At 38.6% G+C, this 14,098-nt stretch overlaps 1 protein-coding gene across 9 annotated transcripts in view; it reads left to right on the top strand.

The window, feature by feature from the left end:
* Bbx (BBX, HMG-box containing) overlaps nucleotides 1–14,098 on the top strand; it is a 248,788-nt gene that overhangs the window by 135,747 nt on the left and 98,943 nt on the right. The window lies entirely within an intron of this gene.

The raw sequence follows: 14,098 nt of genomic DNA, 5'->3' as shown, positions 1-14,098 counted from the left end.
GCCATGCTTTTGTACCTCCATGCAGGCAGACCATCCAAGAAGTAGCCCAGATAGCTAAAACCTTGTAAGCCATGTGGCTGGATTTCAGGGAACACTTGCCCCAAACTTAGGAATGTGATACCTAACTAAGCCATCAGTGTCAGCAGTGAACAGTAAGAGAAATGCTTTTCTAAAAACAAAAATGTATGCATTTGGCATTTGCTCAAGAATAACATTGCATGGAATTATAGTTTTAACTACAGTGTTTTGTTGTCTCTCATCAAAATTGCTTGTTAGTCTGTCTCCTGCCTTTCATCTTTTTGTCTTTGTTTCATTTTATTTTAGACTAGGGAATACAGTAATGCCATCAAGATGTAGTGATGCCCGATTTGAATTGCTCTAAAATACAGACAACTGGCTAGGTATTTTGAAACATGGCTATCATGGAAATATAGTTTAGGGTCACTAAGTGCCTTTCTCATGGCCTCTGCCAAATCAGTACCTGAGGTCACAGTGCAAATTATAGAGAAAATGAAGAACAGAGAAAAAATTTATAAGCTTTAAGAAGTATCATACTGTGTAACGAGAGGCTGCCAGAGTCCTGGGCTTTAAGGACTGACAGGAGACAGTCTCAGTAAAGACAATAGTTTGTCAGTATGACAGCTTCTTACCCGGAGAGTATTTAGTCAGCTGCTTTCTCAGAAGACTGTCGGGCGGTAATGTTTGGGTCAGCTTTAAGGTAGTTACAGAGTCATACTTGGACAACATAAGCACAGTGAAGGAAAAGAAAGGAGAGAGGGGACATTTCAACCAGGATCAGAACTGATGCCTGAGATTCATGCATGAAATACCCTGTCTTTTCTCACCCTTCTTCTCCTTCACCAGCTCTCACCAGCGTTGGTGCTGGGATAATTCAGTTATCCTGTTGTGAGTAATGGACCCTGATTTCCACTTCTTGGTTACTTACTTTCATGAACTGTAAGTGACGTCTCCCATACATGACGGTTCCTCATGCCCCAGTGCATTTTGACTAATACTCTGGGCAGAAGTCCCAGAAACCACAGACTCTTGTCATTCAACCTTTCCGATTGTCGTCTTTACAGATTTCCAGTGAAAATTCTCAATGCTGGCTGTTGTTCCTACCTTTATAACCACAGGGTTTGGTTATTTCTGCTTCTTGGTGTCTTAGAGATATTCAGTCACAGAACTTTGTCCTGGATAGACTCTTTCTTGCCTGCTTCTCTCCTTAGGGTAATAGGGTAAAATTGCCCCTTAGGAGGTTTTCCTGTATTGATCAGCTCATTTCAGAAGCTTAGTGGGAAGAAAAAAACTAAGCCGTCCTTTCCTCCATCTTTTATTATCAATATACCTGGTAATTTTTAACATTAAAAACAATACATTAGCCGCTTGTGTCTCACTAAATGATATGAATTCTAAATGCTCTCAGGTTTGTAATACACTAAGACAAATGTGTCTATGTCTATAGTTTACACGTATATCTATATAATGACCAGATGTCTTTTTGTTTTTTGGTTTTTGGTTTTTTTTTTTTTTTTCCAAGATAGGGTTTCTCTGTAACTTTGAATTCTGTCCTGGAACTCACTCTGTAGACCTGGCTGGCATTGAACTCACAAAGGTCCTCCTGTCTCTGCCTCCCGAGTGCTGGAATTAAAGGCGTGTGCCACCCCCGTCTGGCTATAACCAGTTGTTTTTTGTTTTTTTTTTTTTTAAAAAGGGACCCATGTTTTATATCAGTTCAGAGTCTGAAAATGTTTAGTTTAAAATGTCTAGTTTACTGTGGTATTGCATCACTGTAACCCCAGAACTCAGGAGACTGACAGGAAGATTACCACTTGAAGGCTAGCCTGAGGGGCATGGACAGTTTGAGGCAAACCCGGACTATATAATGAGAGTGTATCTTAAAACACAAACACACATGCCCATACGCACGCATACACGCTCAGTTCTGCCTTTACCTCTTACAGACCAGGTTTAGAGGTCTTTAGTGGGTTTTGGGCCATGAGCACAGCCCAGCACTCTGCAGCCTTACTTACTTGCAAACTTCAGCTACAAATGTCTGTGTCCCAGGAACCTAAATCCAGAAGTGACTGAAAGACAAACTTTTGCCTTGCTTCAATTCAAGCAGTGGTGGTTTACAACTTTAGTATGAGATAGCTCTTTGTGTTCTTTTTTGTCAGAGGACTTTGCTCTCATTTTTGGTGTTAGAAAGTGACTATTTCTTACTGTCTCCGTGGCTGTGTGAGATAAGTCTCAAGGCTCATGGTTATAGATTGGAAGCGGTGGATCAAGGCCCCTCATGTTTCCACGTGAGATGGCTGTCACGTTAGCATCTCCCTCTTCCCAGTACACTCGTTCTTTATATCACCTCACATGATATTTGTAGCAGATGGGAAATTAGAATTGGGGTTCCATATAAGTTTGGTAACATACCTTCAGGGTGAACCCTAAAATTTTTTTGTAGCTGGTTTAATAGACTCCTGGGGCTATATGGAAAACACTAAAACAAGTCTTACTAGTAAGAGAACTTATTTGAGTTTTATACTAATTTTATATATGATCTATTTTTATTTTATATGTAATAAAGAATAAAATATAGCCCAATAAAATAACTAGGTTCTATTAATATTTACTTGTTTTAAAAAAAATCATTAAATGAACTTATGGGTCATTTGATAGTGAAGCTCTTAAGGTAGCGATTTCATCATAGTTAAACTCCTAATGTTAATTCAGGTGGAGCTGAACTATACTGACTTGCACACTCTTCACTTGTAAAAAGAAGTCCCAGGTTAAAGATGACAGAGGTCGTTACCATTTTTTTCTTTTCTTTTCCTTGTTTTTTGTTTCCTTACTTACCCTATGAGCTCCGTGATCTTTAGAGGACACGGTAGAAACCTTTTAGAGTTTAGTTCTGTTTCTAAAGGTGCTGTAGCAGTAGTGGAGAACTCCTTCCGTCACTGAGGCCTGGCAAGTGCCACATAGCAGTGCAGTATTGCGTCTGGGCTTCTCGGGCTCCAATCCTACTCATACAGTGTCCCAGCTTTCCTGGCAGTGACACTGGGAAAGCTCCTCTCTGCCTCTCAGTTCCTTACATCAAAACTTTGCCCAATATGGTTCCTATTTTATAGTTTCATTGCGGGAATTAAATAGTTTAAAAGTTAGTGTGGTACCTGCAATATTGGTAACTCGAGAAAGAAAAGCAAAGGTCTACATACTCTTTCCCAGTCATGTTTTAGAATTCTTATTTCAGTTTTTGCTGCAAGTCCACCTTTATTTCCAATAAAAATGTACTGTTCTTCGCTAGCCTTGGAAATAGCAAGGACTGTAGTTGCCACCAACACACATATCATAGGAAGCCTTATTAAATCATTGGAGAAAATTTTTTTCTTAATACAAAATCTGACTTTAAAGTATCAATAATTAAAATATAACTCGGTGAAGATGTGCAGCATTCAACATTGTAGCTAATTTCTAAATTATAGAATCCGCTGTTAAACCAGGAGGAAATTGTGGAAAAAACACATAAAAGTACCATGACAAAAGACACATCTATACAGATAAAACTGCAGATAAACTTCCATGAGTGTAAAGGTTGCTGGAGGAACTGTGTCTGTACCCTCTGTGTGTGTGTGTGCTGTGGGGTGTAGTGGAGGACTGTGTACAGGGAAGGAGGTATTCAGTTGTAACGATGGTTACAAGGCCAAATCACAGCATCAGAGTGATGAGACTTTGGGGTCAGTTAGATCAACTTTCTTTTTAAAAACTTTTTATTTATTATTACTCTGTATGTGGTAGGGAGGAGCAGCATGGGGAGAAAGTGTGTGTGTATGCTTGCATGCCTGTGCATGGAGATCAGAGAACAACTTTCCAGAGTTGAGTCTCTCCTTCCACCCGGGATTCTGAAGCTGGAACTCAGAGTCATGAGGTTTTCAGAGGAAGCACTGTTTCCCACTAGCCCTAAAACAGCCTTCTGAGCTCTGGAAGCCCTTCCAGTTTTTTTACTCTATCAGGTTACAGATTTGTCACTGGGCAGGCCTGATACTGGATACTTTTCGTTAGAGCTAAGCCAGGATGAACGCTAGTATTGAATGTACTGTTCATCTCATGGCTCTCTGCTTCTCTGCAGAAAGGATCCCTACAAGCGAGGAAATGTGCGAAAATCACAGGATGACTGCCTTTGACCACATTTTCTTCTTCCTGAGAATCCCTTTCCTATACACATCTTGCCAGTTCGTAATTCAAGTTTAAGATTCAGGAAATGGCCAGCCACCTGACTCCCTTCCAGTTAGTTCAGCACTTTAGCAAGTTGCAGAACCTACTGCAGTCTTAGGTTACAACAATTATTTTTGTTCGCATCCCGATGTATATAAAGAAAAGCCAAGTGGAGCTGGCAAAGTTTTACGGTGGCCGAAAGGTCTTGGAACTAGGTTGACAATGGACAGTGCCTTCAGCAGTGTGGGGAAGGAAGTTTAACTGTTAAAGGGTTAAGTGGCTAAATTCAGGTTATCAGAGGGAATAAATTTGAATTAATCCTGATGGATGGATTCTGGTCTGAATTCTCCATTGGCTTCAGTGTCTCTGAGGTGCCCACATGAGGAGATGGCAGCACAGTATTATATCCTCCGCATTCTTTCTTGTCTCGGGCCACATTTGTCTCTCTCTATTACACGCTGTCTAGTTTCCCAAATGGTTTTATTATTATAAAGATTCTATCTTACCAGTGAATCTTTTATTGCCTGAACTCATCTTTCATAACTAGTACCATTTCTTTTAATGTGAGTTCATGCCCGAAGGTTGACACGAGATGGAGAGGTCTGAGCAGAGGCCCCGTTTAAGAGCTCACCTGAAGAACATGAGAATCATGAGAGCTAAGTTGCTTGCAAGGCTCGAGAAGCAGTGTTCTCTTCACTCCAAGATAAAGCTTAGCTTCCTGTTTGAGAAAAGCTGCAACATTGTATAAAATGTTTATGACATTTGCCATTAGATTATGAATAAGGATAGGCTTGATGTATTTTCCCTCTTAGATTGTTTGACATTTATGTTCCGTTTTTTTTTTTCCAAAATTTCACTCGAACTTGCTTTTCATTTTAAATAATTCTACTAGTGTATATTAGTTGTACAAGATGATCAGTTCCCATGTAATGTTTTACATTAGCATATAATATATACTTATTCTATTACTCCACCTCTATTGCTCTCTCTTGTCCTCCTTCCTCCACCACCTGGTCCCCAAATAGTCTTGCTCCCACTTTCATGGTTTATTTTTTTTTTAACTCCAGATTCCTCATATGAGAGAAAATATGTAATACTTTATGAGTCTGGCTTGTTTATATAACATGACAATCTCCAGTTTCCATTTGTTTCTCAATGACATGCATTCATTCTTCTCTATGGTGAGTTTGTGCCCATATATTATTTCTTTACCCATATATCTATTCTTAGTATATTTTAAAATCTAGTAAATATTAGCTATATCATGCTCATGGTGGCTCACACGTTTAATCCCTGTAGTTTAATAGCAGAGATGGGTGGATCTCTGAGTTTGAGATCAGCCAGGTTTACATAATGCGTTCCAGGACAGCCGAGGCTAATTATTGAGACCCTGTCTCAAACAAGAAAACAAAAATATGCTATGGATTTTTGCTTTGATACTTAAAAGTGCTTGTGATAAGCGTGGGAAGCTACATGCTCCTCTGGGATTATATGCTAGGCCTCCCTTCCTTGCATTATGCCTGTGGCAATAACAAGCTGTTGTGATATCTATTAAACTGTAAACTATTTACTGTGCACAATACTGCATTTACTTCAAGTACTGAGAATTCATGATGTTTTTCCACTGCACCTATCATAAAAATTAGATGGAGATTCAACTTCTCTCCATCAATAAGACACTTGACAGATTGATTGAGTACCCATGGACTGTTATTCACAAGGACATCAATACTAACAAAATGCAGAGTACAGATACATGAGCTCTCCATTCTTGAGTCCTTCTCCCTCCCCCCACCCCGTCAGTGTATTCAGAAGGCTAAATCTATGTGATGGATGTTGGTGATTCTCTTAAGTACTGATAGATACCAATGAAATGCCCCCCCCCAAAAAGCTTTTTGAAATGGTGATATTCTTCTTTACAAAGTAAGCATTGTTTAAATACTACAGTCCATGACAGTTTAGATGTAAGACACTACCTGTGTTTGTGGTTGAAAGTGTAGAGCATTTAAGGCTATGGCAGTCAGTGTCATCTGAAAGATACTAAAAATCTCTGTGTGCTTCTCTCACTGAACTTTAAAGTAGTTATGTTTTTTCCTACTTTGCAGAATTGAATAATGATATGGACATAAATGAATATAATAAAGGCTTGACAGATTACATGGTGCTATAAGATTACAAGGTAACAGGTAAAGCAGCAACTGGAGGTGTCAATGGCAGGTTTTACGTATTATAAAATATATTTGGAACTTAATGAAAGGCACTCAAATTTCCAATTATAAGGTACTTTATTAAAATTAAAAGTTTCTAAAGTGTGTCAGAAAATGACCTAATTATCTATTATCTCTATCTTTGACAAAGTCACCATCAGTTAGAGCCTTTGGCAGCTGTGGTCCCTGTTGTATTTGTCAGGTCAGGAACTCTTGTGATCTTGACAAATCAGTGTCTAAGTTTAACACGCCCTCCTGTGGTTCCTGCACACACTGCCTCTTGGTAGTATGGAAAGAGACTGGATACTCCAGGTAGAAAGGAAAGAAATCAAGGAGCTGTCATCTCAGTAGACTAAAAGTCTTGCTTAAGGGGAGAGTGGTGCACAGTTTTAAATCCTTGAGTTTAACTCTTCTTTGGGTTGCCTGGGAGCTTTCTGTGGTCTCTCCCGAGTTTGCATGGCTCCTGAGTGCAGCACAGGGAACAGCCACTCAGTATGCTAGGAAACATTGTTTTTCTCTTCAAATAATAAGCTAGGAGATACAGAATTGGCCAACAGAGGGAGCAGATTTACCTAACCTGAGCAGTGAAAAGTGCTTAGTCGAAGATGCCTCAGTGAACAAGGATGCTCGCAGATGTACCTTACAGTGTTCTCCCACTGGGTACCGAGAAGACAGGAGGCTGGGGCTCTGGGTCATAGTGAACCTTGTGTCCTTTATGTTCCCACTTTGCAAGTGAGAGTTTTTGTTTTCTTTTGTTTTTGGTTAATCCTGCAAAAAAAAAAAAGAGTATCTTTAAAAACAAATGCCATACATATTATTTAGAAAATCAAAACACGTCTTCAGTATGAAAGCCCTGGAATTAGGGTATCTTCAGGTCAGAGACCTAAAAGGAACTTAATTTGAGAAAGGTGTCATAAGAAGTGAGTTGTGAATGTTTAGAACGGGATACTGTTGGGAACAAATCTTCAGGAAATACTTCTTGTTTCATGTGTTCTAAACCAGGAAATAGAAATATATTTTAAAAAGACTTGCCAAATGTGAAATATAAAACAAATGGCTTTCTGCTGAACTCTAGTTCTCCCAGTTCTGTGAGTAAATACATATCCAGGGCTGTATTCTGAGCACAGGGCAGTTGAAAGGTGAGCAGCACTTTACCTTCATTACTTAAATCTGATGTAAGATGAGTTAACTCCAGGAGGACGGAGCATGGAAAAGCTAAGGCACTCAAGGTGCTGAGTCACTCATAAAGATAATAGAGTATTCGAAAAAGAAATACAGTTCTTTTCTATCTTTGAAAAATGAGTACTTTTTTTTCCCTTTGCAACTATTTAGACTGGGAAATTTTGCGTTGAACAGTGACATAAGTTAGCAGTCATGAAATTATTTGCCATCCCTTTAAAGAACAGTAGCACAGAAAAAGGATTCCAACTGTTTGTATACGGTGTTGACTTGGAAATTCAGTCATTATGATTGACGACCACGACAAATGATGAGACATTCAGATTTTTAAGATCATTTTAAACTTAAAAACAACTAAGTCATATTAAATAAAAGCAGTTCTTTTAAATTTTGATCAGTGTATGTGTGTGTGTGTGTGTGTATGTGTGTGTTCATTTTTGAAAAAATATGTGTAATTACTCCTTAAAATGGAAGCGCTCACATAAACTACAGAAGATAAAGTGGTCAGACTTCAGTGATGAATGCGGAGAAAAGGACAGTCATTTCTCCTGTGAGATCCGAATTACTCATTAGGAATCATTCTTCCATCATGACTGTTACATAAAAAACAGTTTCCAAATAAAATCACCAGGTGTTTCAGTTTGGTGATTTGAGTGGATGGCTACTAGACATTTCTGAATTGGGTCACAGCAGGATTTAATATAGATAGAGTAATTAAAAACGTTACAAAGAAGTATGAACAAAGAAAGATGGAAGGAGTCACCCGCTGGAAACAGCCTTGGATTCCTTCATTAAATACTTGTTTACATAGAGTGTGCCAGGCCTAGGAACTGACTTGGGAAACAAGGGCAGTTCTTGTTCTGTATCGTGGACCCTGTAATGCAGAGAAGGAAACGGGGTGTTCTGTGTGGCATCACAGCAAAGCTTCTTAAACCTCTTCTGTTGGCAACACTTTTTTTTTTAACCCCAGAAAATTTTAAGTGCTCTTTGGTATCTAGGTATATGAAATAGGTATACAAAATGGATATTTACTAATAAGAAATCGTAAGTTCATTTCAAAGCCATTTGTAACACGAATGTGCCTGGCTTGTTGGGGTTTTTGTCCCACCTGGTACCCCACAACTGTTTAGCCCCAAAGGAAATCACATATAGGTCTCCATAAATTATAAGCTGATTGGCCCTTTAGCTCTAGCCTCTCACTGGCTAACTCTCACATCTTGATTAATCCATTTTTCTGATCTATGTTAGCCACATGGCTCAGTACCTTTTTCTGCTGGGGCAGATCACATCCTGCTGCTTCAGTGGTCTTGCCAGGAGTGGGTAGGAGTGGGAGGAATCAACTTCCTCCTTCCCAGAATTCTCCTGTTCTCCTTTTATCATTTTTACTTTCTGTCTGGTTTTTCCGCCTATACTTCCTGCCTGGCCAATCAGCGTTTATTTAAAACATGATTGACAGAATACAGACAGTTCTCCTGCACCAGCCATTTTTTGGTACACATATAATTTTACCATTTATTAATGATAAGAAAATAGTGATGATATATGTAGTTGTATATTTTTACATCATTAAATTTTTGTTGACTTAATACTGTAGAATAGTATCATAGTATATTTAAGTATTTTTCAGAGTTGATTTATTTTATAATTGTCAGCATTAAGAATGCCATCTTGTCTGGTACAGCCCCTTTGGATATCAGTATGGCAATTCCTCAGAAAATTAAGAAACAACCTTCCTCAAGACGCAGCAATATCACTTTTGGGTAGATACCCAAAGGATGCTCAATTGTACCACAAGGACATAGCAGCATTGTTTGTCAGAGCCAGAACCTAAAAACAACCCACAGTTGGATAATGGATAAGGAAAATGTGGTACATTTACACAATGGAGTACTACACAGCAGAAAATAATAATGACAACTTGAAATTTGCAAGCAAATGGATGGAGCTAGAAAACATCATATTGAGTGAGGTAACCCAGACCCAGAAAGACAATTATCACATATACTCACTCATAAGTAGTTTTTAAACATGAAACAAAGAAAACCAGCCTACGAATCATAATCCAAGAGAACCTAGACAACATTGAGGACCCTAAGAGAAACGTATGTGGATTTAATATATTTGGGAAGTAGAAAAAGACAAGATCTCCTGAGCAAATTGGAAGCATGGGGACCATGAAGAGAAGGTTGATGGGGGGGGGGGCAGAGGAAAGGAGGGGAGCAGAGAAAAATGTATAACTCAATAAAATCAACCAATAAAAAATAAAATAAAGAATGCCAGCTTGTATAAATATATAGGAGATAATGATAGAAATATGCTTAGGGGACATTTCAGAGATTGTTGGAAATTCTGTCCTTAATCTCAAGCCAAAAGATTCATTTTTAAAAAAATAAAATTTAAGTTAGCAACATAAACAATACTTTAAAAAAATCCAACATTCTAATAATACAATCTAAAGACATGCTAATTTAATACTTAAATCTGAGACGTATTGGTAAGAGAATGTTAAAAGATTTTTGTTTTCTGTAATTGAACCATGTTTATATATGAGCACAATGCACACCACAGTTCCTAGCATTGGTGACTGAAGCAGCATGTTTGTTTACACTGCATGCTATGACATGTGTAGTACAAAGTATGTATACTTTGTGTCCAGTACCAAGACTGTGGTGAAGTAACAATGTAACATGGTGAGTTGCCAGAAACAGCTTGGATTCATTATGTACATGGTTGATTTTGAATTCATTTGGTGAGTTGAGAAACCTCTTATTGTTGCCAAATTTTTCATAGCAAAGAAACCTCTAGCTGTAAAATAAATCAGGGACTAGGCCAAGCGGGTCTCGTATGTTATGTAAAGATAGGGGTTTGGACTTACGCTTTAGTATTTTAAGATGCTGTTTAAAAAGTCCGTCGACAGATTGATTTGTATGTAGAAACTGATATCAGTGCAACATTAGCTGAGAAGACCAAGCTGATGGAAAAGAGTGGAATATATGTATGAAGTAGAAGGGGCAGATCTTGGTAAGAAACTAGATGTTGGGGTATATAGCTATATGCAATAATTTGTGAGAAAAAGCAGAAAAGATAAACATTTTCATATGTAAATGTATGTGCATAAGAAAAAAAAACTGCATATAAAATATTTCTGAATATTTGGGTGAAGGTAAGAGATGCCTAGTTCCTAGTTGCTAGGATTTGACATACTCCTCAGGGGTATCTCAGGCAAGGTAACTTACTTGGGAGTCTAGAAAGCATAGCTGAAATATGAATCAGTGAATTAGAGATGTGAGGGCCTGTGACATGGCTAGGAAAATCTGCATGCTAGAGAGTAAGAGCGGGTCTCTAAGGAGCTACTGCTGCTGAAGGTCACAGCCGAAATCAGGACCACGTCAGTTCACCACAAGCTGAGCACTATGAACAAATGCCCGCCAACCAATTCTGCATAGGTGCTAGCTTCATGGCCTTTGTATAGTTGGAGAGCTGTCTGTGTGGCCTGGGAAAGACCAGTTTATACAAGAAGAAAAAAGACTTGGTAAAAGAGGCTAGTGGGGGATTCAGAGAGTCTCAGAGAGGGACTATATAAAGACTGAAGACAAAGAGATTGATGAAGCAAGTTGCCAACAGTTTGTCAAAGAAACTGAAAATATAATGTAGCTCAGGGTAGCAAAAAAGGAAGACTGAAGTACAGTTGGAGTAAGGGAAGGGGTTGACCTTGACTCTGCCTAAGAAGAAAGTAAGTTTGGAATTGGTAAACCAGGTAGGAATTTGACATGTTAACCAGGAAGCAAGGACATTCGTGGAATGTGTCACATTGTGACATGAACAGCAGTATGGAAGATGATTCAAAACTGAGACCTAGGTTTGAATTCAAGCCCCGTCATATGCTGGCCCTGTGACTATGGTTTTCATTAGCTTTGTCATTTACAGTTGCTGTGTTTTTAAAAGGTAATCTTTATAGCATCTTTCCCCAAAACTTACAATAAGAGTTAAAGTGTTTGGTATGTAGCAAATGTTATTCAATAAAGTTTACTGTTATTATGAAGTAGTATTGATTAATGGTCAAGAACTGATTTTGAAACTAGACTTCTGAGTTCAAATATTGTCTCTACCAATTTTGTGTTCATGGTATGATTTATACATATCATTTGTAGAGTACCAGATGATCAATATTGTCGCCTTGTTCGAGCCTACTCATGTGACATGTGTCTAGTGAAACATAAAAATTTTTCTTAATTTATAAGAAGGGCAAAACATGTCTCTATATTATATGTGCCTCTGTTTTATTGTTTCAATTCTTTAGACTTGTTGTCAGTTAAGTGTTAATAAGTAAAAAGCTCTTAGCATGTGGTGTGTAGGAAGCATACATGACTAGCTGCCATTATCGTTATTATTCATGCTCATAACAGTAATAGGAACTGGGGAAAACATTTTCCTACAGAGCACTGGGGGTGAGAAGACAAGCAAGTAAGTGGTTCGCATGGGAGCACTGAAGACCAACCTCAGATTGCAGAGTTTTGAGGAAATGTGAGTCACAGGAGTATCCAGAAACCCTAGAACTGGCCTAGAGAAGGAAGGTGGTTAAGAGGTTCGGAGCTTGGGTTGTGAAAGGACAGTACCAGTGACAGGAAAAGAGCCCCAGTGAACCCCATTCCCATAGGCTGTGTTTTGAGAGAATGAAAAGCAATTAACAGTGGCCACGGAAAGGAATAAAAGAACTGGAACATATTTGTAGACTGATATTAAAGTGTGACTTATTACATATATCATACTCCCTTGCTAAGTTATGTCTTTTCTCTCTCCTACTCTTGCAGTTCTTGTTTGTCTTTCTGCATGTTTTCTTTCACGCTTGCTTTCTCCTACCAACAGAACAACGTAGAAGCATAACAAAAACTGAGAAGTCCTTTCTATGCCCACTCTCCACCTATTCTCTAAGCACTACTTTTTGTCTAGCACAGATATCTCTGCTTTGACTGTGTAGTAGGCGACTGTTCATTTGTTTCCCATCCACCTAGACCAAAATAATCACACAGAAATTGTATTAATTACAACACTGTTTGGCCAATGACTCAGACTTATTTCTAGCTAGGTCTTACATCTTGAATTAGCCCATTTCTATTCATCTGTATATTGCCATGAGGCTGTGACTTTCTGGAAAGGTTCCTGGTGCTTCTCCTTCGACAGCAACATGGTGTCTCTTTGACTCTGCCTACTCTATATATCTCTTTCAGCCTGTCTATATTCTGCCTTGCCATAGCTAAAGCAGCTTTATTCATTAACCAATAAAAGCAACACAGATACAGAAGGGCATCCCACATCATGACTGATGGGTAAAACACAATTCTGGCACAGTCATTACTCTGAAGTGTTTCTGAGAGAGAAATTCCCATGAGGGCATAATATTACATACAGTGTATAGGAAAATATTATCATAAAGACAAAGGTCAAAAACTACAGTATAGCCTATGTGTAAGTGTGGTTGGTTGGAAGTACCGATGACTGGAAGACAGGCGACATGAGCTGGAGCCAGTGCAGTATGTGAGGCAGATTGGAGCAGAGAGGACAGGGCCACGGGCCCCAGACATGGAAGAGCACATAAAGCACAGCACAGAAGCTGTGAGGAAGGGGTGGAGAGAAGCAATGGGGAAACGCAGATGACAGAGCAGAAGCAAAGGATGGGCTGAATGGGAGTTACAGTGAGTGAGGTTGAACACCAAGGACACAGACAGGTCCCAACTGTGCTGCTGATAATGAGGAAGAGGAAATACCTGTGACCATATTTTCTTGTGCTTCTTCTTGTCAATGTGATAATTATTACCTAAATGCTAATAAATGCATATAAATAAAAACCTTTGTAATATGTAAACTAAAAGACAATTTTTAAAGCCAGTTGAAGAATAGTAATTTGGGATGTAAACTCCTCTACAAAATACTAGAAAACGTGATCGTTACATTGGGGCATTAGTAGATGGTGGGAATTACAGCCAGTACTCTATACTAGGTTTTCACTATACATTTCTACCTGTGTCAAATGTTTATTTACTTATTAGGTATGTAATAGATTAATAATGATAAGGTGATAATAAAATTGAATTATTATAATAAGATATAATAAAAGTATGGATATAATGAGAACTTGAATATATTTGGTAAAAGGTGTGCTGTTGGTGCAATATAGATGTGTCGATAGCCTCTTCATTGGCAGGCACACTTCCTCCAGTGGTATTTATTTTTTTAGTTTAAACTTGTTTGCGAGTCTGTATCACCACCCTAACTTTCAGTAAATGGCCTGTGGTTCCTCTGGAGAGTCCATGCTGATGTCTTTCAGAAGCCTGAATTCCTTCTGATGCAGTTTGCTACCATTGCCCAAACAAGGTTTTTCTCCTATCTTTCACTTGCAGATTTAATATCTTTTCCATCTTAACTAAGCACTTATGTTTTGGTGCTATAGCTTGTAGTTTGAAGTGTAACAACAAACCTGGCATACGTTTCTCTTTTTATCACAA

The sequence above is a fragment of the Microtus ochrogaster genome, chromosome 2, assembly GCF_000317375.1.
Source record: "Microtus ochrogaster isolate Prairie Vole_2 chromosome 2, MicOch1.0, whole genome shotgun sequence".
Classification (NCBI taxonomy): domain Eukaryota; kingdom Metazoa; phylum Chordata; class Mammalia; order Rodentia; family Cricetidae; genus Microtus; species Microtus ochrogaster.
The sequence above is the reverse complement of the archived record's forward strand: the minus strand, read 5'-3'. Positions and strand labels throughout refer to the sequence as shown.